Source organism: Leuciscus leuciscus (genome assembly GCF_965113295.1).
Source record: "Leuciscus leuciscus genome assembly, chromosome: 16".
Classification (NCBI taxonomy): domain Eukaryota; kingdom Metazoa; phylum Chordata; class Actinopteri; order Cypriniformes; family Leuciscidae; genus Leuciscus; species Leuciscus leuciscus.
In genome coordinates, this window is record NC_138740.1 from 26,486,977 (window position 1) to 26,512,897 (window position 25,921).

Genomic DNA, 25,921 nt, shown 5'->3' on the forward strand with positions numbered 1-25,921 from the left:
TGAGATGGAGTTGAAGGCGGGTTGGGGGAGGGGCAAAAATAAGAAAGGGATAATGGGGAGGTGGTACTACAAAACCTCTGCAGTGCTGCACCACCATCTACCACACCGACCAGATGTGCACATGGCTGCCACACACAATACAGCATATCAAGGGCACTGGGAGTGAGTACACACAAACATAATCATTAATAACATGCATCAAGGTTAAAGTGATGGATATAAGGTTTTCGCAAATGTACAAACACACATGGCTAATGATGGCAGTGAGGTGGACATGATCCTGCCGGACCGGAGAAAACAACCCAGTACTTAAATCCAAAATACAGACCAAATGTGCTGAAGAAAGACAGAGAAATGTACACACAGAGAGAGAGAGAGAGAGAGAGAGAGAGAGAGAGAGAGAGAGAGAGAGAGAGAGAGAGAGAGAGAGAGAGAGAGAGAGAGAGAGAACAGCAGGAGGGGCAAAATTCAGCATGTGTCAACCTAAAAGAACAAAAGAACGCTGCATTCGGTCATCATTGTGACATGAGACACTGAGAAAAATCAATAAATTTGGGGTGGATTCACAGAAACTGCCATTCAATAGCACAAATTGAATGTGGCCGATTCCCCTGAGACTTCAAAAACAACCCTCAGGCCACGATCTGCTTTTCCACAGATCAACACACACAAACATTAACACAGAACATTACAGCTGGACCACAATCAAATATACAAAAAAATATAATGTACCCCATATACACAATAAAATAGTAAAACAAAATTATTCTAATTATCCCCAAAAGCATTGTTCACCCTTCAAAAATGGTCCTAGTAGAGAGAGTAAAAAGCCCAAAAAGGGGGAAGGAAAAGCTAATACACAAATGCATCTAAAACCACTACAAACCACTGATTCATGATGTTACCACAGACAGATGGTTTTTAGGCACATATAGTGTAGACACTGAGGATGGATGTGTCACTAGAACAGCCATCAGGCTGTCAATACTTCACACAACCAATATCATTTCAGGATGACGTGCAGTTTTCTTTCCCTGACTGATAAAAGGATTACACATAAAAGGTCCATAATAAGACAACTTGAGGCTGGATTGATGCACTGACTTCCCTTTCTCTTATCTGTCTGTTCCTCTGAACACAGTAAGAACACAGACTAGATTGTCAAGAGCATTCGATGCATCCCCGTCATTTTGCCCCGCAATTTGATTGCCCGTCATTCATTATTTTTTGGTTATGCTTCATATTAAAATTCATTCTGCAGATTTTCCCGGTGTTATTTTAGAATTATTTAAGCAGATTTTCCCTGTGTTATTTTAGAATTATTTAAGCAGATTTTCCCTGTGTTATTTTAACATTATTTATATTATAATTTATTACATAATTTATTTATCTATTGTATTTATTAATATTTTTGAATTAGCTATTATTTTTATATTTTCAGTTTTCATTCAATTTGTTTTACATTTTTGTGCTTTTGTCATTTGTATTATTTAAAAATAAAATAAGGTTCTTCATATAATACTTGTTTTTATTTTATTTTAGATTTATTTCAATTAACTTGTGGACTTATCAATTAATGATGGAAAGTCAACCCCACTGCAACCAGTACTAACTGGCCAAGAAGAAGTTCCACAGGTCAGCCGCCCACGCAGCAAACCTCTCAACAGGAGCTGTCATCTAGACAGGGAAACAGCCAGGGTTCTAATTCAACACAAAAGGATATAATACAAGGAGACGCCAAAGAGAATTCACTAAATGTTACTCAAGTCATCCTGTTCTCATACTACATAATCAAATGAGATACAGTGATCACAGGCAAAAATTACCAACATTTAAGAGGAGTGTTTATCTAGAATCTAGAGAGTTTATCTTGTCATGTGTGCTGGTGATGAGAGAGCAAATGTTCTAATGGTGTAGGTTGAATGGCCTCTCAATCAATGTCAAAAGACAAACCAGCACAGGTGCATTTTAACAGAAGACCATTTTTAAAAGAAGATTGTTATTGGTGAAACTGTATTGTAAAAAGCTTGTCCTGGATGCTGAATTGCTGATCATTACAACATTGCAACAATGCACGATAAACAGGACTAGAATGGGAGCATCCAGGTGCTTAACCAACCAATCAGATGACAAGGTCTGTGCGGTGTCATGGCAACACAATGTTGGCTCCTTCCATGAAGTGAATGGATTCACCACCAGTAGCTCACAAAAAATGCAGTTCACCGGCATCCACCTGCAATCTTCTAAGATCTTATTTTGACAAACTCCATATGAAGTTATAGATCAACATTTAGCTAAAGTAGGCTATGACCAGAAACATTCCATCGACAACCATATTTGTTCTAGTAATCTTTCAGTGGGGAGGCTTTTGTGGGGGTAATTGGCCACTTTGTGGAGGAGAATGTGTGGAGAAGATGTGTGTTACTGAAAATAAAAAGAATATGTGACTTCACCAAGGGCTCCCAGAACAACCTCAGGGCAGAGGCGGCAAACTGTCACATATCAAGTGGGTGGAGATGTAATGTGAAGATGTTTTTCAAGCGGGTTGTGTGGGACTGAAGTGATCTGTACAGGCCATTTACTCAATGAGAGCCACCCCAATGCACTGTATGTGCACATAATTTCCTTTAATCTGTCCATGCAAAATACAACAGTATCTCTAATTACTTTTTTTTGTAAAAAAATGTAATTTACTCACCCTCATGTCATTCCTGTATGACTTTCTTTACGTTGATCACAAAAGGATAAATACTGAATAATGTACGCAATTACAATACATTTGGACTGTTTAAGCTTTAAAAGTTCAATAAAAGCTTTTTTTATTTTATTTATGATATTAAAACTCTGGTCTAAAATGATAAGATGATATTTAATAAAAATTATATCAAATATATAATATGCATTTTTTCCATATTATGGTCAATAACTATTAAAATAACATATTTAAAATTCTGAATAACATCTATAATATTTTTAAACAACAAATGGTTATTTAAATGTTACAAGTGAATTTAGAAATCACATTATAATGTACAAAAAAATTCATTAAATAAAGTGAATAAATGCTCATTTATTAAAAATGTATTAAATGCATTAAATAAATTTCATTTAATTACTAGTGTTGAAGGTAAACTTTAAATGAGAGTTAAATTATTCCCAAAGTAGTCTAAATTACCCCAAAAAAAGGGCAGTTGTCAATATTTTTCAGTGAATGACAACTTCATTTTACACAAAGCTATCATATGACTTCAGAAGACTTTGAATAAAATGTTGTACGTTGTACATACCACTTTTTTCCCCCCTAAATCTTGACATACTCTATTCTCATTCCCTTCATTACATCGAATAGTGTAAACAGGATATTCTTCAAATTCTTTCTTTGTGTTTCACAAAACAGACAAAGTCATACTGACACCAGTGTACATGGTGCTAAAGAAAATAAATAAATTGCCATCTGAAAAGCTAATACACTAGGGCTTGCTGTAATTTGCAAATTATCGATAATGCTTTTCGGTTTGGGAATTTCAGCTGCCGCATTACTTTTTTATGAGTTTCTGAGTATGTCTGAATAAGGAGGCCCTTGAGCAGTGGCCATTTGCTTATGTACAACTTGTGAGTTCAGTGTGTGTGTGTGTCTGTGTGTAAGACGGACAGACAACCCTAACCTACACCCATCAATGATTAATGAACAGCCTCTACATCAGACACCAAAAACCCACCCTGATACATGAGCCTAAAGCCATATACCGTATGCATCCATCTACGACACAACAAAGACGACTAATGGGTCGCTCAGCAGCCCCTAATGAGACAGCAGGGCATTGGCTCATGCTACTGCATTATCAATCAGCATCATAATATTCCAAAACAAATCAATACACCTTTAGTGCTGCTCATTGCTCTCACGAAGTATCTATTGCTAACTGCATCTGATTGAAGCATACAGTGCTTAAAATATAGTCAAAAAGTATTATGCTCCATTGTCCAACATATCAACGCCAATAGTGCTATAACATCCATTTCTAAGAAATAAAACAACTTGCAGCATTAAAGAATTGAAAGAAGCTCTGAAGGTGAGTATGTGACAGAAAAGCTAAAAACACAAAAAATACATATTGAAGGGAAAAAAAAATACTAAAAATGAACTGAGCCCACTGTGTCTGGTTAGCTAATAAGTCAGATTTAGCCACATCAAATCATTTCAGTTGTCTTCTTTTCTTGTTCTTGTAAGACATGCACTGGATGTACCAGAGCATGCAAGCCTAAAAATGTCTCTCAGAGAGGCTTTTCTAAATATCCGCTGTCAAATACTTGACAAAACAAATAAAAGTCAGAGCAGGAACTCATTAAAAAATGCTGAGGATGTCACACTCTAATGTACTCAAAGAAAAGCTCTAGAGGGATTCAGGTTGTCCATGTGACCTCATGCTCTGTTTGGTTGACCAATCAGATGTGACAGAGCGGTGTGGCCATAGTGGGTTTCCAAAGCACACGATACCCAGTCATGCCAGAATTTATTGTAAGTGTGTGTGAGGAGGGGACTTCACAATCCTTAATCGCTGACCCCAAGAAAAATGAGCATTTAGAAAAGTGGAGGAAGAGAGTGTGGGAACCCAGCACGTGTTCACACTCCCTTTCTTCTCCTCTCCCAAAACAAGTTCAGTCTTCCATGTCTTTACATTCCTAGCGATGCCCTCCCATTTTTGTCCCCCTGGGCTCTGGTTGTCTGTGGGGGCGTCCAGACTCCAGACACATGGCTGCCCATTAAAACAAGATAACCCACGACCTTATTCTGCCCTGCCCCTTAACTAGCCATGAAGGCGACGGTGGTCTGAGTGTCAGGGATCACAGAGTTTATCTAAACAAGCAGTTTTGGACAGCAAGTCGCCATCTGTTTTATTGATTCAAATGACAGAAACTCTTATTTCATGCCTCAATATCTCACTGCTGACCTATTTTCTTTCTCTCTTCCATTCACTTCCGCCCAAATCACTAGCTCTTTCACGCCTCTTGAAACAACACGATCCGTCAACATGTTCCCAGCTAAACCTGGTCTCCTCATCAGCGTTTCAACACCTTCTAATGAGAGTGTGTCACCTGACCTAGAGACGACAGGAAAAGGGTAAATGTGTATGTGCGTTTTAAGGGGTGTTAAAAGTGTATTTTTTTTTGTAAAAATCAAAAACCCAGTTCAATAGGCAGAGAATACTGCAAGTAAATTAGCAGATTGATTTCCCCCCAAAAAAGTACATAGGTCAATGATGTGCTGCTCTTTTTTTTGTACTATGTATTCAAGTATTCAAAAATACAATCAAAATGCAATTCATCCATACAATGAATAGAATCCGCCTCTTATATTGATGAGCATGTTTTTAATATGGAGGGGGGGACGACCTTAATTCATTAAAAGAGAAAATTCTTAAGCAGTTTATATATATAGTTCTTATGTATAGTGTACAGTATATATTTATGTATAATTGTGTAGGTGTGAAATAAAATACTGTTACAACAAGAATATCTATATATTAGTATATTCAGGTAAGAAATACTACAGAAATTAAAGTAATCAAATGTAAAATAACACTGGATAGTGTTCACTACAAAACTTTAGAGTTTATGCACTGATCCAATATACTGTTCAACAACATGCATTTTCTCTCAACTATTTACGTTCCAAAACTGACTGTGTTTAACTGAATATTCAGCAAGACAGGCATTTTGACCTAATTTTGTGTATTTGACCGTTTAAGCGCAGTAATTCACAAATTTTGGTACTTGCGACTCTCAAGCTGTTTGAGAGGCAGCTTGTGCGCTCCCACTTATATAGATCAGTGGTGTATGCGCTTTTGGACTGAGCGCGAAACCTGTGGGAATTACCATAGTATGCGCAATACAAGCACTATTTAACCGGAGCGAATGAGACGAGTGAGTGAGAGACGGCGGATGTGTGTAAATTCGTCGTTGGAGAGAAGAGAGCGAGAACGCACAGCTGACGTTATTGCCTGTGCCGCTGGCAACAAAACAGACCAGCTCGGAATTGGAAAGCCGTCAGATTAACCGGCCAGTCACCGGTCCGAGCCAATCATGCGGAAAAATCTGCCGATTCCGGTCCCTGGCCGGTCGATCGGTGCATCTCCCTAATGATACTTTTAAACTTGAAAAGTACAGTACATATAAAAACTTATATATATATATATATATATATATATATATATATATAAGGAAACAAAAAATACTCTATAAATTATGTAAAAACTTTACATATGTCACTGACCTTTGACGAACCTGACACGTTCGCAAAGACCCGCCCCCTTTAGTTACTGTTGCTATGTCCGACAAGCCATGCCGCTCTCACGCCACACCATGTTCTCAGGCAAGGAAAAATACATCGCGGAGCAAAGAGGACACTGACAACGTGCTGACAGACAGGACAGACCAGGGGCCTCATGTATCAATCTTGCGTACGCAAGCTTTCACGCTCACGGTCGTATGTACTAACAGTGAAATTAACGCGAGAATGTGCGTTCATCCACGCCAATTTCATGTCTGACGTACGTACATTTCTCATTGTTTTTGTCCGTTGGCGACTCTTACAGGCAATGAAGTGAAGTTGCAAACATTACACAACGAATTGTTCTACACGTCTATCGCACCACCACCTGTGGGAAGCATTGCTATTAATTTGCAGTTTATAAAAATAATTGACCTATATTGTCACACGAGCATTATGGGAATATTCTATCAATTATGCAATTAAGTAAGAACATATAAAAGCATATGCAAACTGATACAACCCTTAGTCTATGGCAATGACAGCTTTGGTTTAATGTCCACCTTTATCAGACCATTTCTTTTTAAGGTCATTTAGGGTAGACGGTGTACAGTTGAGACATGTGTATAGTTGAGACACCTTAAATAACTTGCGTTCGCAGCAAGCACAAGTTGGGAAATTTGAACAACGGATGCATCTCCGATCCGAAGATATCGGGGAAAGTTTTTTTTTTCTAAGATATGACGTTCACTTCACCATGCACTCTCCACAATGAATAGCTTATTATCCCTATATGACTGTTAAACATAACTGGTATCACCACAAACGTTATTCTGTGCCCTAAAAACGGACATATTTCATGGTACTGTGTCATGCAAGGTAATTGCAAAATCTAGAGAAATGTGCGAGGTGGCCAGCGGGGGATTGTTGAGACACATATCTTCTGTACCCGCGATAGAGTTCTATTAGGAAACACACTGTTTAGTTGTTCAGTGTTATGATAACAGGTTAAACGTCGTAATTAGCCAGCATAGGACGCAAATGAAAATAAAATTAGATATTTGTGATATTTAAACTGTGTATTATTAATAAATATTGTTAAATATCTTGTTCCTGCTTTATACATTTTAACCAGTGCTAATTTAAATAAAATGAATGAATATAAATGGATGAATAAAAAAAATGTTGCCCAATTGTTATTTTCTTTATTTGTCTTTATTTTTATTTTTTGTGATTATCTTTTTATTTCACTACCACAGGATATATACATTTTATGTTATTATACATCAAGTATATAAACATCAAAATTAAAACTATTTACAGTTGCCAAAGCCTTGAAAAATAAATAATAATACTAATAGATGCAAAATAAATAAAATGCAATGCAATTTGTGGCATTGTTAAGACCCATTTAAATTATGCATTAAACCTGAGGAAAAACAGGTGGTTTCAAAAGAGCGACAATAACTTTGTTCCAAACATCCAAAGTTGAACTTCGTGCTTTATGAATGACAGCCAGTGATCTTTCTATAAGAACAATATCTCTGAAGTAATTATACCATTCTTTTATTGATGGGGATCCAGAGGAAAACCAAGAATGAATTATGGTCTTTTTTGCAGCAGTTAAACCTGCAAATATAATTTTCTTAGAAGCCAATTTAGTACCAATAATAAGTGATGAGTCATCATTAAATAAAAATAAAGTAAGCCGTTTAGGAATTGGGAACTCTAATATATCTTCAAGAAAAGCTGCCACTTGAGACCAAAGGTTAGAGACATCTGGGCAGTCCCAGAAGATATGCAAGTAAGTGCCAATCGTATTCAAATCACATTTTTCACAATTTGGGGTATCTATAAGCTTCATTTTAAAACGTCTGTATGGGGAAAGGTACAATTTCTGCACAAACTTAAAATGGATTAATTGGTGTGCAGGATTCTTTGATGACAAAAACAAATTGTTCCATACATTGTCCCAGTCCAGTTCCATGTGTCTCTCTTTGAGGTCATGATTCCACGATTTTATCACACCCAGGGGGTTATCACGTTTTGTGATTAACTGTGCATATATTCTAGATACCAGTCCGCTGCACGATGTTCCTGGATAAATCCACAGACTCAGCAGATGAGCACAGAGGGGAGAGGCCCAGGGAACTCCATGAGCTTTGATAGCTGACCTTAGTTGCAAGTACAAAAACCAGGAAAATCCAGGAAGAGAGTATTTTTCTTTAAGGTCCTGAAATGATTTTAAGCCATTTTGTCCATATAGATCCTGCAAAGTGTAAACTCCTTTAGAGGCCCAACTTGTATTGAAATATGGGCCATGCTTCTGCAATAGATTATAATTGTGCCATATAGGGGAGCGATCACAGAGTTTAGTAGTGCAGCCCATTTGACTCTGAACAGCTGACCAAACCTGCAGAGAGTTACCTATAATTGGCCCGAACATCTCATGTGCAGATTTAGGTTTAAGTCCTGCAAATAACAGATCTTCAATTCTATGTGGTCTTACAATTTCTTGTTCTATCTGACGCCAGGGAAGTACAGAGTGTTTGTCACACCAATTTGTAAGTGATTTCACCTGAAAGGACCAATAATACAATTTAAAGTCAGGCAGTGCAAGACCACCAGACAATTTCATCCGCTGAAGAGTACTAAGACGGATACGGGGTTTTTTACCCTCCCAAATAAAGTTAGAAATTCGAGACTGCAGCTCCTCAAAATATTTTACAGGTGGAGCTAAAGGAATCATAGAAAAAAGATGTATGTAACCTACCCAAAACATTCATTTTTATTATTGAAATTCTACCTTGTAGTGACATTTTGAGATTGGACCATCTCTGCATATCTGCGAAGATTTCAAGTTTAAGTTTATCATAATTTATGCGTGATATATTCGACAAATTTGTTATTTTTAACCCTAAATATGTAAATGCTGTGTCATGCCACTGGATATGAGGAATAGGTGGTAATGGAAGGCATTTTGCAGAGACATTCATTGTCTTTATTTTTTATATTTACAATGAATGGTTAGTTACCTTTACATCATTAAAAATGGGTGTCTCAACTGTACCATGCACTGTCTCAACTGTACCACATATTGGTACAGTTGAGACAAAGTTGAGACAAAAAGCACCTTATTTTTATGATCTAATTGTGGAAAATATAAACTACTTGTGGGTATTATTGTTTGATAATATCTTAGTCTACAAGCTAATGAAATGTCATGTGGAAATTCACTTCTTTTCAGTGTCTATTTTTGTGTGGAAAATCAAAACGCAAAAAGTGTCTCAACTGTACTCAGTCTACTCTATAGTGCGACTTTCAGATCCCACCGGCATCAGCCAAACTCTCCCACTCATATTTTTTCCTTTTGTTATTAATTCCGGAGGACAAAGTTCCAAATAAAAAAACATTTTTTTTTCGTTTCTACCTCCGATAGTAGCACCTCCAATTCACTTTTTGTAAAGTTTCGTTTCTTGCCGCCATTTTCTTACTGTTTTCTTTTGCCAAAGTGGACTCATTACCATATTTAAATTAATTTAATTAAGGGAGGAGACTGGGTGGGGCGTTGTGCTCGTGCATGTGCGCTCAATTTTACGTTAACTGGGATGTACAAAGAGAATATGCGTGGGATCCTTCGTACGCAGAGATTCATACATCTGTTTTTTTTTTGTGCGTACGCACATTTACAGCTTTGTCCGTACGCAATGTTTTAGTATGAATTTAACGCAAGTCTTTGTACATGAGGCCCCAGGTTACTTTTGGGTTACTTTTGATATGAAACAAAGTCTCAACTTTCAAATTTGGTAATTTTTTTAAGAAATTGAAACAATAAATACAGATTTGTGGCTCGTTGTGTGTAGTGATAGATCGCTGTGGTGCCTCAGTTAAAGCTTCTCGTGAACCGATCATGTCTTCCTTCTAGTTAATTTATAGCATCAAATAAACATGAATGAACATTGTTTTAACCACGGAAAGACGTCAGTACACTCCGTTTTTCAAGTTCAAATCTTCCCACGTTAATCTACTAACTCTCCTGACTGCTTTGTCAGACAAAAATGGCGGATTCGGCGGATTATGATTGGTCAGATCGCCTGTCAATCAAACTCCCCGCGAAGGGTCAATTGACCAATTTGGGACGGGACTATCTATCTCTCTGACCAATGTGAGATAGGAGGAATGTTCAGGAAACCTGTTGGAAAACAAATAATGTCTAATGTCGCAATTCCGTTAGATGACGTTACTATAGTAGCACAAAAAGGACACACTTTACCTTTAAATCACCCAGAATGACAATTTTGGGTAGAATGGAGTCCTGAGAGGACCGTGTGACACAATATCAGCTGTACGAGTGCTGTGATTGGTCACCTCCAATAGAACAGTTTATCAAGGTGAGTAGAGAGCTGTCATATGGCATCAACACACTAACACAAATTCTCATTCAACATGTACTACACACCCTCTCATGTGCCATAAAGCACACCTACAAACACACACTACACTATGGTGGCATCACAAACACTCACACCACCAATAGGTTTATAATTGAATTCTTTAATAACCATCATAAATCCTGTATGTTCTGACAGGCTGTATGTAGCTCTCTCATTCCTTAGGGCACCGTGCCTCTCCTGAAGCTTATTACTTTTCTCAGCCCCAGAGAGACAGAGAGAGAGAGAGACAGGAAAGGCTCCAGCAGTCTGACCCCTGCAGAGCGGGTGTCTGTGTCTACAATCCTCGTCATCCTTGTCTACATCTTCGTCTTTCCCTCTTTATAGCTCATAGCAATGACATTTTAGAATTTTTTTTTGCCGCTTACACACACATACACTAACAAAAGTTACAAAGTTTGGGGTCAGTGAGATTTTTTCATGTCTTTGAAAGAAGTCTCTTATAATCACCAAGGCTGTGCATATTTTAAAAACCGTAAAATTGTGAAATATTATTATAATTTACATTTTTTATTTATTACTGTGATGGCAAAGCTGAATTTTCAGCAGCCACTACTCCAGTCTTCAGTCACATAATCCTTCAGAAATCGTTATAATATGCTGATTTAATAATAAGATTTAATAATAAGAACAAGAAACATGTCTTATTAATAATAAGTCACAATTTTTTTTCAGGAATTAGTTTTTTTTTTCAGGATTCTTTGATGAATAGAAGGCCTCAAAGAACAGCATTTATTTGAAATAAATATATTTTGTATTATAAATGTATTTACTGCCACTTTTGATCAATATAATGCATAATTTCTGTTAAAAGTATTAATTTCTTTTAAAAAAAACACATATTATTTGAACAGTAGTTTACATATTCACTAAATGGCCACAAGTATGGATAAAAATTGTAAATGTGACCAAAATGTAAAAACTGATAGCTATTCATGTCACATTTGTCATTATCCTCTTTACTTTTGTAATCTCAAGTACAAAACTGAGTCATTTGAAGCTCATACAGCAACTAAAGACAAGAACAGAAATCTGCATGCATTAAAAATTCAGATAATGGACTATCGACAGCTCAGGCGTCTGGCTATGGATATAAAAACCTCCATGTCAATATCAATTCAATAAACTACACAAAAAGCTAGGACTGTGTTTCGATATTAGCACTAACTCTGTAAAGAAACTTTTAAAATGTCACCCTGAAAATAAAAATAATTCCTGAAATGATAATGGTGGTTAAATGTTCAAGCACGAATCACGGTTTTAGGGCATCTGAGCTTGTAATATAACTGCACCACTAAGTACAAATAAAGTGCATTAGCCATGAAAGTTCCGCAAGTTATTTTCATAAGCCATCTTAAATGTATTATCCTTTTGAAAAGACTGGAAGAGCTATTTAAAACTTGCTGAGCTCATGGAAAGCGTAGCATGTCTGAAGGTATCTAGTCCCAACTGAGGATGTGTCGTCTTTGTGATTTTAATCTAGCGTTTTATTCAAGTTACACATGTCTGTGTGAGAGTTCTGATGTGCATGGCTTATACAGTTCCTAACCAAACTGCAACGCAGACTAATATATAACTTGGCTCTCAGGAAAAAAAACTCAGTCAGGAGCACACAAATACAGTAATATTAGCACTCCAACAAATCAGTATCTACAAATGTTCAACAGTGTGCCAAGCATGGCAATTTATCAAACACAATAATTCGTTTTTGCCCATTAAAAATCCGGGTCGAGTGGAACATGACATAATGACTCGTGTCAGGGCAGTGAAAAAATTCAACACGACCTTAATCAAAAAACTTGCTCAAAAAAGGCCAAAGAGAGAGAAGATAATCTCAGAATGCTCTGGCAAACAATTAATCCAAGATAATGGATGGATGTAATTCATTCAATACCAAAAAGCATCAATAAAAGCAATTAAATCTAATTAGAAACAGACTATTTAAAAAACCAACATCATGTTGCTAGTTTGGCCACATGCTAACAGCAAACTCTATGGGAATATTGTGTGTTTCACATGTGTTATTGCCCAAGTTAAGCATTTCAAAACACTTATAACACCATTTCAGTTAGTATGCTGCCTAACGTAGCCAATAGACAGCAAGGCACTATTTCTTTTACTGTGGAGCCACAATGTGCCATGCATCATTCTAACGTATAACACAGTTACCACAATCACGTCAAAATGGTGTCTGATGACCCAAAATTAGCACCAATAATTAGAGCTCTCTTGGGTCAGTAATCTGCCTTATAATTAGGAAGTTTAAATAGCTCTGGGTGGCCACATTGGCACACGGTAAGTGGTGGAGTGTGTGTAGCAGTGTGTGTGAGAGATGGGGGGCCACGTCCTGGTAATTGCTCCAATCTGGAGCCAAAGCACACATAAAACCCAAAGATTTGTGATGCTGGTGTGTGATCAGGGTAGAATGGAGAGACAAATGTAAAATAGGTCTCCCATTCAGGCATTGTGCTTAGGAAGAATACAGACATCACACACTATATAACCACAACCCAACATTTTAGCCCTGTGCCAATAAAATTATTCATCTAGACTTCTTTTTATAGTCTAGGGTGGCACTGGATCAGGAAATGACACCAGATTCGAACTTGTGATGTCAACAGTTAACCGGTAAGCTCCGAGCTCCATTACTGAAATATCTAAACTGAATAAAATCACTTCTGAAGGGAAAGATACTGCAATAAAGACTCAATTAAGAATGCAAAATATCAGTGGAATGTTTTATTTTGTGTGGGTAAAATAAAGCCTTTCACAGGAGTAAATCACGCACATCTTATTTTCATTACGGGTGCTGGATCACAAGTATAATCCATGTAGTAGTAAGTAACAGATCCGCACACCGAATAAGCTCCCATTCAAAAAATTTATAAGTGACGTTTCGGGCCTCACATGGCCCTTCCTCAGACTAACAGGAAGTGTACAAAACAGTTAACTTTTAAAGTCTGTATCACGTGACCACACCATCACACAGATTGGATACATCCATCGACATACATTGATATTTACATATTTATACATTGTGTCATAGAGAATCAAAAAACATTATTCAAAAAACCATATTAAGGTAAAAGTCAGATGGGGATTCGGACAATTTTCAAACTTGATCAGACAAGTAAAAAAGCATCTAGCATCTGTTATAAACTCAGCATTTCATTATTTATATACAGAGGAACAAGCTATTCAAAGAGACTATAGGTATATATTTATAGGTATAGTCTCTTTGAATAGCTTGTTCCTCTGTATATAAATAATGAAATGCTGAGTTTATAACAGATGCTTTTTTACTTGTCTGATCAAGTTTGAAAATTGTCCGAATCCCCATCTGACTTTTACCTTAATATGTTTTTTTGAATAATGTTTTTTGATTCTCTATGTTTCTTGGACACAATGTATAAATATGTAAATATCAATGTAAATATCAATGTATGTTTCAATTTTTTCAATTTTTTGAATGGGAGCTTATTCGGTGTGCGGATCTGTTACTTACTACTACATAAAATAAAGCCTTTCCCATCCATTGAATCCCTTATTTCCAATGAGAATGTCATTGCTTCAGAGGAAACCATGCAAATACACACACAGAAGGTCACAGTAAAAGGTGAGTGACTTGACTGACAGTCGGCCAGTAGGCTGGAACAGCCCTGAAGGGAAATGCTAATGAGTGTCAACAGGGAGGAAACAAACAGATGAGGAAGTGAAGGTTCAAAGCCAGGCCAAAGCTATCTGAGAGGACACCACACAGCCGCTTTGTCTCAACCTGGGGGCGTCAAGAAAATTAAGTATTTCCTACCTCAATACACTTTTGGGGGGGTGACTTTTGGGTGACCACTGAAAGATCCCAAAGAGAAGCCATTTTGATTTTACCCATTGTCAACATCTGGAGAGGCTATTCAAGGTTGGAGAGACAAAAACCATACACAGCAAAACCAAGTAACTGGCCCTTCCCCCGACCCAATATCAGCTTATTATATTTCTACGGTGCTGGCTGCTGTTCAAGGTGCTCTGAATTTAAGCCGCATCGGATTGTATTCGATTATGTTCATTGTACTCTCAGCTGAAGCCATTTTACCTCGGAGCGTAATTCAATTCATTGCGTGTAATCACGTTACTTTACTGAAAGTTTTTGTTGTCGTCCTTACTGCCACAAGACTAAAATTTGTAATTTTAGTGTAGAGTTCTGTGTCTCTCTATGACTGTTGGTGCCGTTTTCAATGGGTTGAGCTTCCTGGATACAGCAACAACATCAAACGTCATCTCTTGTTCTGTGTCTACACGCAAGGTCACCTTGAACGCCATTCCCCTCCACCATTTCACCCTCCCTCGCTCACTCCTTCTCTTTTTCCATATCAGCAAGAATATTTCACGCCTCGCTAAGGGAGATCTTTCCTATCGGATAACAAGACTGCAAGGTGGCAGCCAGGAGGAATGCACAGCATTTTAGCAGAGGTGTCTGGGGGTCTGGTATTTTGTATTGAAGAAGGAAGCGGAGTCAAAAACTGATGACACTGACTAGAGTTGAACTAAGGACACAAAAACATAACCAGACAAAGCAGAGCATTTATAATGCATTTAATATCCATTTAGCTGCATTCATATCAATGCTTTACATTAAATGAATTGCAAGGCTGTCTGTTTAAACCCTTAATTTCATTCAAGGGAGTCCAGTGTAAAAACATTTATTTCACCTCCACCTAAAGAGCTTTAATGTAGAGCCCTGAATATTTGTGTACAGAAAGTGATACAAGGTCTGCCTCCTCAATGATACGCTACACCTCGTACAACACCGTAACATCAAACCGTTGTGTAGTCTGAGGACACAGCATATACACTTTCCCTCTAGGTACACCACTCCTGTCACAGTGTCACTATTTACACATCAGCCAGGAAACGTAGAACACTGAAACCAGTCAATCAAACAAAGGTTTAATAACTATAGATAATAACTATAGATAATATTGGCCAAGAGGCTCCAAGAGTGTTCACAGAAAATTGAGAATTTATTATTTATAAAACAAATATTTATATGATTTAATATTTGTTATTATAATATGAATAACAAATGTCTTGATGGTTTCAATACATTTGATTTCGCACACACAAACATTACAAATGTATTATTATACATAAAATTATAAAGCTGCCTTTATATTTTAGAAAGTGGATCATTATATTTAGGGGTCTTTGGTACAAAAAACTTAAAAAACATAAAAACATGAAAACTCCCTCATAGCAGTCGTTGGTGGGGCAGGAAAAGAGTCCCAGCATCAATAATAGTCACCTGCACATGCCTTTCCCCTTGGGAAAAGACATTATGAAGTAGGATAGTAGAGTGTAAGTGAAAGACAACAGAACTGAAGATAAACTTTGCCATTTAGGCCAGAGTGTGTTTGTTCAGAGGGACACTGTGGCGTGGTCAGCGCTGTCATGAGGCTTTGTTCGTAAGGGTGAGCAATAATCTATTTTCTATGGAACTTAACTGTGTAACAGCTGCTGTGTCTGGTTGTGGCCATAATATTTGGGCTAATATGTGGCCTTAATGCAGTAGAAGAGAAGAGAAGAGAAGAGAAGAGAAGAGAAGAGAAGAGAAGAGAAGAGAAGAGAAGAGAAGAGAAGAGAAGAGAAGAGAAGAGAAGAGAAGAGAAGAGAAGAGAAGAGAAGAGAAGAGAAGAGAAGAGAAGAGAAGAGAAGCAACATTATTAAAACTTCTGACTGATAACGATAAGCCAACAATTAGCGTCATCATGATATGGCTGATAACCATGAACAATAAAATATCCAAAACACTGTAAATTTATTGTACATTGCATCCCAATAAATAAATAAATAAATAAAATAATAGAAAATAGAAAAGGAAAGAGTAAAGAAAAAAGAAAAAAAGGTTAAATAGCAGGGCCAAAACTCAGCTTGAGTTTTATTGGATATCTAAACTGCACTGGAGCCAAAGCATTAAAATCCAAAGCACATTTTCCCTTGGAGATCGCAGGGGGAGAGACCAAGAGCTGGCCAAACCCTGATCCACTACCGCCTGGAGAACAAGAGGACAGACACATACAAGCACAGATGGATGAGACACCACAGCTTCCTCCAACTCAATACAAGCCCAGAGTTTAAGACATCCGGTACTCAAACGCCTCTTTTTCCCCTAAATATTCAGTCCTCTTCTCTCAAACGCTTGTGTTCCTCAGCTGTGTTCTTTGCTGATTTGTATTCTGGCTGACGAAGTCAAGGAGACATCGCGGCTCAGAGTTGTAGCCAGCTGCACTGTGGCACTCCGCCCGTCCTCTGAGCCTTAAATCAAAACCGGCCCACCTGCCTTCAAAAGGAGGGTGGAGGCAGCGAGGAACAAGCGGGCCAGGACTGCTAGATATGATTGCAGCTGGCCACTAAACATCAGTCTCGCTCATTAATCTGATAATGTGTTATTATTATAACCAAAATTCCCCTCTGACCCAACAGCAGTTTATTCTGAAAACTCTCCCTGATGAGCATCACTAATATAAATCCTACTACAAAGAGCCAGAAGGGATGAAAAATGAGAAAAAGCTAAGACATTGAGGAAAAAAGAGAGAGACAGAAAACGAAAATGGGACGAGAATGCCTAAGGGACTAATGCATAGTTGAAACAACATGAAACAGCATCTGCGACATTTAATTTTCGTCATGTGAAGTAGTTCAGAGTGAAAAAGAACGTGCAAAAATAATTTATAATTTGGTTTTATCTGTAAAAAGTAGGTCATGATATTCATTAATATATTTATCCACCCTCGCAAACTTAGTGACGTCATCAGAAAAGAAAAGTAATTTCAGATATTCGCTAAAGAAAGATACACTTTTGCATTGTGATGAAAACAGACATTTATCTTTAGAATAACAAAATTGAACAGGGACATATAAAATATAATGTCAATGACATTAAAATGAATTTAAAAAATAAATAGGTTTTATTTTGATTACTTGTTGCTGATAACATTAGGATGGATGCTATTTTGTCCAATAATTGCAAAAGATTTCTAGTCAACAAATGGCTAATAATAAAATTGTATATGGTTTTATGTAAAAATACAAATAAAAATACAAATTGTTTTAAATCATTTAAATTAAACCATTAAAAAAATATTTAACCATTTTAAACCCATTTAAAAGGGTATTAAACCATCACATTATTTTTCAAAGTATGCAGACAGATAGGCCTATTCATCTTGTGATCTTCTAAAGATTAATAATTTAACACAGCTTTTAAAACTATTAGTGATTTTAAAGAATAACTTTCATTGAGTTTATAAAGTTAATAAAAATGCTGAATAAAAATAGCCGTAAATGAGCATGCACAATTAAATTATATCCAATATTGGCCAATATATCCGATAGAGATCGCTAAAGTCATCAGACAATGGTCAATATGGTCCATATATGTATATTGAGTATATTTTGTATGCATTAGTTTGTAACTAGTATCACTCAAATGCATTAGTCATTGGGCAAATGTGAAAAAAAGCTGATTTTGCTATATAAACTGGAGGCTGTATAAGAGAGACAGAGATTAATCCTGAAGCCACTGTACAGTATTCTCATATCACTGTACTGAGAGAAAATGAGAACAGATACAAATACATTCCCTACTGTCCTGCCAAACCCAGTTCAGCCTCTCTCCTATGAACACACGTCCTCCCTCCAGTCTATTAAAGCCAATCCACCATTCAATCACATACCAATAACCGCAGCTAACTACAATTACAACTTTAAGAGAAACAAATTTCACGATCACTGTCTAAATTTAAAGGATTGCAATAATTGTACAGTTGAATTAATTGTCACTGGCTGCAGTTAGTAGTATTCAGTGACTTTAGAGACTTGCCATATTAATGGCACGAAGACCAAGCTAAATATCAAACATTATTTGCATAAACCATGCCTTTACTCTGGCATAGCCTGAGTATTAACCCTTTCCTCTAAAAGCCACTTTTAGCCCTATTAAGGGTGCTATAGTCATACGACGCTTTGCCACATCACTGACCTAATCCTTTACAGTCGTGTGGTGATGGGAACCAGATTGATTGTTTCTGACATAGGCCTAAGCCTCAATGGACCGGTGTTTTGATCTGTCATGATACACAATCCATTTCTTGCTTAGAGTACATACCACACTGTTGTTAGTTTTTTTTTTTTTTTTTTTTGTCTCTTGAATAGTCTGACGGTTGAGTTTGACAGCTGGGGAATGGAAGAGAGAGTATCATGAAGCCCAGAGAAAATAGAAAATCTTGATTCTGAGCATGGAGGAGGGCACGTGTGGCTGACGAAGGTGACAGATCCTATTAAAATCAGACAGGCTAATAGAACACTGTAGTGCCTCTTAAACAAAGAGTTGTTTGCACATGTATGAATCAGTTTAAACTGATTAAAACTAAAGCTAAAACAAACTATTAAAAGACAAAATTTCGTGAATTGAAAAAGCTGAAATAAAATAAAATATAAATATTAGATTAAAAACAAACTAAACAAATTTCTAAATGTTGCCGTAGTATTTTTAAACTAAAATAAGTTTAAATTCTAAAATTACTCACTGAAATACAACTAAAACTAAAATAAAAACAAATTAAAACAACTATTTAAAAAAAAAAAAAAAAAGCAAAAAGCAAAAATTACTAAAAATGAAAAGCACAACAAAATTACGACAAAAAAAAAATCTAAAAATAAAATGAAAACAGAAAAATAAAAGAATATTAATAATATTTTGATAAAGCCTACAATAGTATAAAAACTAATAACACTGCTGGTACAAATGATATAGGATGTTAAAGCTACAGTTATCATGCGGCATGTAATGACTAAATATAATCAGATATTAAAGCAATAGTTCAACACAAAAAAATAAGAAATATATTTAGCTGTTTTGTCCATATAACGTCGCATATAAAAGTCGCAGAAGAAAAAAATCATACAGGTTTGGAAACGACACATGGGTGAGTAAATGCTAACAGCTTTTACATTTTCTGGTCAACTATCCCTTTTAATACCTTACTTTAAGGGAGGAAGGAAATAAGAGAGAAACCAAAAAAAAACTAAAAAACATGAACAACACATAAAGCCTGCATTTTTTTGCAGGGATTGCTTGACAAAAGCAACCTTTGGCGTGGGTTCCCCCTTTGCTCTTTAAAATAATTCAGTTATGAGGGGACCCCCAGCGTTCTTGGGGGCCAACGCTTTGATCTCTTCCTGGTTTTCCCCCTTGTTTGGTTGAAAACCCACAGGCACATCACAAAGGTGCAAGTGTAATAATTGGCTGCAAGCAGTCTAGATTCAAAGCAGCTGCCCAGACTACATGAGGGAGCAGTTCTGGCTGAAATAAACGAATGCTTCATTAAACCACAAGAAAGAACAATCTGGAATGTCTTAGTTTTATCAGCAGAGGTGGGATTAGGGCTGATTTATGTCTTGCACAAAATGCACTTTCAGGAAGGCCAAGAACAAAAGGCACTGACCATGCAAACAAGCCCATTTTCATAAATTGACTTTAAATTAGCCAAGAAGGATTTGCTTGTTTTTGTTAAGGCCATTTGGTGTCTTATGAAAGAGATGAGGCATTCAACATCAATAAAGCACAGATTAAGATGACTGTTCCTCAATGTGATTTAAACAGGATTTGAGATTATGTGCTATGTTTGTATGACAACATTGCGTCGTAATCTTTAGCGTGTCAGAAGTCAACGCCTATGCTAATCTAAATACCCTTCTCTTGTCTGACTCGCATATCTTGGATGTAAACTGTGATTGCCACAATGGCCCCGCTGTCAAAAAAGGCCAGAAAACAGAACAGCCGTAGTTTACATAGGCAGTAAATCTGTGCACGGTGGGCCTCAGCTTTTCCTTGGATTTTTTTTTCTCTCCATGTGCTGTCCGTTGGAATGGCTGCATCTGTGCGGTGACAAAAACTCCTGTGTTCGAGCCCTTGGCACATGCAGCGACACAGGCACACGCTCAAACCCCACACGCGTACTTGCGCATGCTCTGGAAAAGGGTGACGAAGCTGAGGTCTGGGTGGAGTGTGCAAGGGTAATGGGGTGATGTTGGGTAGCTCTTCCTTAGAGGGTGGGGTCACTGTCTACTCCACGTTCCCAGGCCTGTACAGAGCTCATGCCAGCCAGAGCAGTGCCCTGTACCAGGAAACACTCTGCAGGGGTTTAGCCATCTGTGCCTGGCCTAGCGCATCAACTTGGCCAACTGCCTACACCTCTCACATCGCCTGTTATGCCCTGATCTACAACTTCAACACCAGCCATACATAAACAGCTGATGTCACATGTCTTTGTGGGATTTTTCGGGATTCAAAACGGTATTTAGCTGTTAATTTCAAAAACAGTAACACACCATATTTTTACGGTATGATGCTGGCAACCACAGGTGCCAGTAGTTTACCGTTTTTTTACAGGATTATTTTTTACAGAGTGTGTGAAAGGGGCTTTAGAGTGTTAACACCACCAATCACTAGCTGAGTAAAGTGCCCCCCTTCTCTTTCCCCAATTCATTCCTCACCAGGAGGGAAGGGAGCTAAAAGAGGGTTGTGAAAATTTTGTCTTTGCTGCTATTTGGCAGAAAGTCCTCAGACAACAAGCTCTCACTCTCTCTTTCCTATAGCACACTGGGAGGCAGAGCCTTGCTGTACTGGCGTTAATCCATTTGCCTCCGCATGTCCTACATATGTGATATTTTTTCTCACAAAACTTCTTTTTTTCACACATATATCCCCTACTAATACTTTGCCATTCTTTGACAGTTTCTATTTAGAAAACACAACAAACAGCCATCTTTAGAGTAGAAATCTTATTTTCTGTAATACTGTGGATTCACAAAATCTGGCAAAGATTACAAAATTTACCAGCAGAGACACGTGGATTAGCCAAATATTCGGAGTTGCCAAATTCGCCTGAAATAAAGACCAAACAAAAAACCTGTTTTCAGAGTGAAGACCAGTCATCGTTTCCACATACTCAGTATGCGTTCTGTTCTTAATTTTTACTTGCCACCAGAAATCACACTTCTGTGGATCTGGAGTGTCCGTCTAAAAATAAGCGACTGGAAAGCCTGACCTCAACGTGGTGCTGCTGGACAATGCGAGCATTGAGCTGAACCTACACCTCCATTCCTGTCCACATCTCTCTCTCAACCTCACCCTTTTAAAAGGCATTCAAATATGACACAGGTAACACTTTCATGGAACCTCATGACAAATCTTGTATAATATAGGAAATATTTTCTATGAAGAGGTAGCAGAAGAGCAGAACAGGCCACTTTTAGCTTATCAAAACCATGCAGTCCTATTAATGTAGTCTGATTCCTGAACAAATGACTTACGTTATGACCCTGTTCATTTACAGAACAATGGCTGATCCAAATATGTTTCCCTACTATATAGTAGGTGAAAAAGTATTATGTCCGCATTCACAGTATTCATAAAACAGCATAGGTAAAATGTACCAGAAATGACCTAGCCTACTACTCTCGGCAAGTTTCTGAAGTCTGCATCACTTTACTATCCCATGAGGCAACGGATGAAGAGTTGTGAATGGGAGTGAAGCAACACAACTGATGCTGACAGGTCACATGACAAAGGTAAAATGTAGCACATTTATTCAAAGAAATACCTACTCAGAGAATATGCCATTTTTAAATGCAGGCAGGAATGTAGTCTGATTCTAAACTAATGATTTTAATGAACTAGTTTATTTTAGTCAATCAAAATCAAATAGTGAAAATCAAGTTTAGTAAATAAAAAATTTCTGAAACAATGACTCATATCCCAACATATCTACTCACAATAAATTGTACATTTTCTTTTTATTAGCATATCCTCCGGCTCCCACACATTTAAAATGCTGTGCCTGTGTGTTCATATTCAAGTCACAATTTTCCCCTGTGCACTAAAAGAGTTTCCACACAACCGTCCGTCAGTCCGTTAATTCCAACTACCTGAAATGCCAACTTCACTGTAATTGCATTCATGACTTATGCAACCATATTCAACACAGAGCACAGCAGCTGTCTTAAGCCTCGTCCTGAATGACTGATGTTTTCTTGGGTATTTGTCGGAGAACTTTCTGTTTTCAGTCATCCCCTGCCTCTTGTTCTCTCCGTGACTCACTCGCTCTTCACCCCAAAGGACACTGCTGCTACTGATCTGTAAACCACAGAAAGACATTTCTTCCTGAATGCCTGCTTCAAAACGCCAGAGGACCATCGGGAAACAATTACAATTCTTGTTTACAAGGGGGACATTGACTGTGGGAACAGTCCCCTGGGGAAGAAAAGGAAACAAGAGATGCATAAACCCCAGATGATTCTGTGTGCTGAAATAATGCTTTTTATTAAAATACTTCTGAATTGCAAAAGTAAAAGGATGACAGGGTTAGGCTGGGTGGGTGCCTATAAGAAGTATCTACTTCAGGGATGTTCTTTTATTGTAAAGGCTCGAAGATCTAAAAAATGCGTGCAAACATAAGATCACACGTGCATACGCACACATGCGTAAGTTGGACTGTTCACACCATTATGCAATGAGAGCCTCTCCCATCTGAGTCTCAGCATCCCCCACATCTCCACTGAGGCGAGAGACAGCAGTTCAGTTCAGCACACCATACTATGTCCTCCTGTCTCCCTTTTCTCTTACAGCACAAAGGTATTGGGCCACTGGATTTCATTCCTCTCCTTGACAGTGTCCTTTAAAAATATCACATTTCTAAGCAGCAAGTCAAACTAAATAAAAAGTCAGACAGGATCATTTAAGATAGCATCTCTTTCTTGGCAAGATAAGTTGCATACTGTCATGCTAATGGTAACCTGTGAGGCCTGCGAGGGCTTTCTTCATTAGATGAATGGCCGCTGTATTGATTGATTTGACCTTGATTCACTGTTTAAGAGGAACGAAACTGCAAATCATCTCAAGCCGAAATGTAAATTGATCTGAAGATAACTGATTGCATATTAAAGTAGGGAAGCATTTGCCATTTCATCAGGTTAAAGATCTACAGCTTTTTACTTTTTACTCTACAACGCTCTCTGGTAACACTAAGCCATGCTTGCCACCTGTTTAATATATGTGAGGTGGCTTTCAAAGTTATTCACATCGATTTTCAAGTCAGTATGAGGACAAAAGAACCTGGAGCATACTGGACTGTGCTCAGCTGGTGTCTATCCATCTTCATCCGCACTCTGTTATCTCACTTTTGCACAAAGAGAATCTTCCTGGCATTTGAATAGACGGGTCGTGCCAACGCCCTCCGGGTCTGTCTGCTTCACACCAAAGTGCAATTCACCTCATCAGCTCAAAGCCTTTGGATTTCAAGCCAAATGTGACACATGACAGCGCCTCCCCTGTAGTAATTCTGATAGCTGATGTTATTCTGCTTCTTGGTGAGAAACAGGTTAAAAGATACTGGATAACACAAGCAAAACATTGCAGATCAAAGTTTCTAACGCTTATGAAGACAGTCTAACATTGTAAATAACAGCCAGGTGAGTCACGCTCATGGATATCCTTGTCTCTGGCTGAATCTTCCAGACACCTGCTTGTTAGGTAACACTATACTGTACTGCTAGTCAGTAGTAAGAGTTCCTACTTCTGCGGGACTTAACAATAAAAACTGCCTGCTAGTCTGGGGCCAGTGTGATACAACTTCAGGATAGTTGACAAAAATGTCACTGTGTTGCTGCTACTAAAAATACTGTATTAATTTTGTGCATACATTTTTACGCCTTCAAAAATGTGGTTTTCTGAGATGCAATTTAGTCAAATACAAAAAATTTGTGATTGGTTCTTTAGTTTTCAGCACAATTTTTGCCAATTGTAAAAATGGCAAAAATTGTTCCGAAAACTAAAGAACCAATCACTAATGTTTTATATTGTATGCTATCATTTTCACAGCAAATTTGTGTTTATGAAATAATGCGTAAAATTACACTACCGTTCAAAAGTTTGGGGTCAGTACGATTTTTTTTTAAAAGAAATACTTTTATTCTGCATATTACAAAACATTTTTTTTTCAAATAAATGCTGTTCTTTTGAACTTTTCCATATCTTTTGAACACTTTTTGTTCAATAAAATATTTTTTTCTTTACAAAAAAAATCTGCAATGAGCTGAAAATTTACTTTTTAACACATTCTTATTGATGCTTTCTAGACTAGGTCAAGCATTTTTGTAAATTCAACCAAACCTAATCTATCTTAGCCAGCTATATAGCATGAGTCAAACTCTCTTACAACAGAAACAATTTCTGACACATTTTTTCAATCATATTGCTTTATGTGGGCAGACACAAATCACACAGAACAGTGAAATTGCTCACTTTTCCTTCTTTTGCCAACACTCGACTACAGAATTTCAAAGGAGATGTAGGCTATCACGTGAGCGCCACTGACTTCACTCTCCATTGAAACTCACAGAAATCAAATGATTTCTAACTATTTTTCCTTACAAACACCAAAGTCTGTTAAATCACTGCATTAACATACAGTAGCATAAAAATGAAAGCAAGGTATTTACGTATGACCATTTTTATTCATCACATAGGTCTTTGTCCTGATTGGGAGATTTCCACAGCAGCATGTGACATGAGTGAAAGCTACTTAGCTCATGTCCTATAAAGAAACAAACTCTGACACGCAAATTCTGACCTCATGATCATAAATTAGCTTGTTTAGTTAATTACCTCTTTATATATGAGATTCATCAGGCCAGATTAACTAACCGCAGCAAGTGGCCGTCACAGTGTCTGACCAATACAGGCAGAGCGTGAAACAAAAGTAGACAATAGCTTGGGAAGGGAAGTGCAGAAACTGACAGATGAGGGATTTAATGGAAGAGCAAGCAAAATATAAAGGGATATAAAACAGAAACACTGAGTCAAGAATGCAGAAAAACACAAGATGCCCACTCCAAGAAGAGTGTGTCTGGCCAAAAGCATTGAGTTGCTATTATTCAGCCATGCTACAAATTGCTACCCAGTGTATCAGATTAACAATGATGTCATCATTGATGTTATCTCTCGTTTACAGTCTTACAGTTACAACCAATTTTGCTAATCTAAAACCATTCATTTTTGTTACATTCGATATTTGTTAGGAACCACTTCACCTGTGGGGGAAAGAGAAGAAGAACAACAACATGTAAAAGTAATAATCATGACTTA

General features: G+C 37.4%; 1 protein-coding gene and 1 long non-coding RNA gene across 2 annotated transcripts in view; both read right to left on the bottom strand.

Annotated features, from left to right (window-relative positions):
• The window catches only part of bcr (BCR activator of RhoGEF and GTPase), a 69,215-nt gene that overhangs the window by 41,043 nt on the left and 2,251 nt on the right, over nucleotides 1-25,921 (bottom strand). The gene's annotated exons all lie outside the window — the stretch shown is intronic.
• Nucleotides 10,028-25,908, bottom strand: LOC309477769. Its single transcript, XR_014198696.1, has 3 exons — nucleotides 19,760-25,908; nucleotides 14,246-19,089; nucleotides 10,028-13,486 (listed from the first exon to the last, which is right to left on the bottom strand). It is a non-coding gene; the product is annotated as an uncharacterized lncRNA (long non-coding RNA).